General features: G+C 38.0%; 1 protein-coding gene across 4 annotated transcripts in view; it reads left to right on the top strand.

Moving 5' to 3' along the window:
• The window catches only part of LOC116846689 (tectonic-1-like), a 199,070-nt gene that overhangs the window by 163,530 nt on the left and 34,795 nt on the right, over nt 1-745 (top strand). The gene's annotated exons all lie outside the window — the stretch shown is intronic.

Raw genomic sequence — 745 nt, forward strand, 5'->3', positions numbered from 1 at the left:
CATATTATATTACAATATACCAATATCATATATTGGGTTAGCCAATAAGTCCGTGCGGTTTTTCTTGATAGATGGCTTCAAGGCGCTCTGTTAAGCTTTATCTTCAGTCGAAAGTCTTGAAAGCGTATAGTCGTTGACAGATGACATTTCAACGTGCATTTAAACAATATACGTAATAATTGCTTGTGTTACGTCCTGGAGAAGAACGTAACGTGACGAAAAGCCTCGGACGCGTAGGTCGAGCAACGAGTTAGCGACCAGAAGAGTCGCTTTACACGTGTGTCGACGTATGGCGAGTGGTCCTTTTCCGACCAGAGAACCGAACTCTTTATCGCGGGACGGACTAAGAGCGGATAATCGAAGGGAAAGGGGGTTAGAAAAATGAAAATGAAATTTGGAATGAAAATTTAAATTTGGAATTTTAAATAACACTAATTAATTACATTTATTTCTCGTAGCTCGTTACAATTTTATTATCCGCGGTTCATTACAAACCGAAAGGTTATAGTAATAATAAAAAAAAATGTATGGGCACATGTGTGCGAATTCTTTCATCGCTTTAGAGATACCAGAGAACTTTAGAGATATTAAATAAAATAGATAGACGAATGTGCGCGTGTATTTGCTAGGTATATTATAAAGCACTGTGAACACTGTAAGTACAGATTATATAAGCATAAATTGTAAGAACATCATTGGAGTCATTGGAATCACCGCGTGCCGCTCGATCGTCAGGTTAAGCAAC

Source organism: Odontomachus brunneus, unplaced genomic scaffold, assembly GCF_010583005.1.
Source record: "Odontomachus brunneus isolate Ranch 3 - 2012 unplaced genomic scaffold, Obru_v1 Obru_scaffold_067, whole genome shotgun sequence".
Classification (NCBI taxonomy): Eukaryota; Metazoa; Arthropoda; class Insecta; order Hymenoptera; family Formicidae; genus Odontomachus; species Odontomachus brunneus.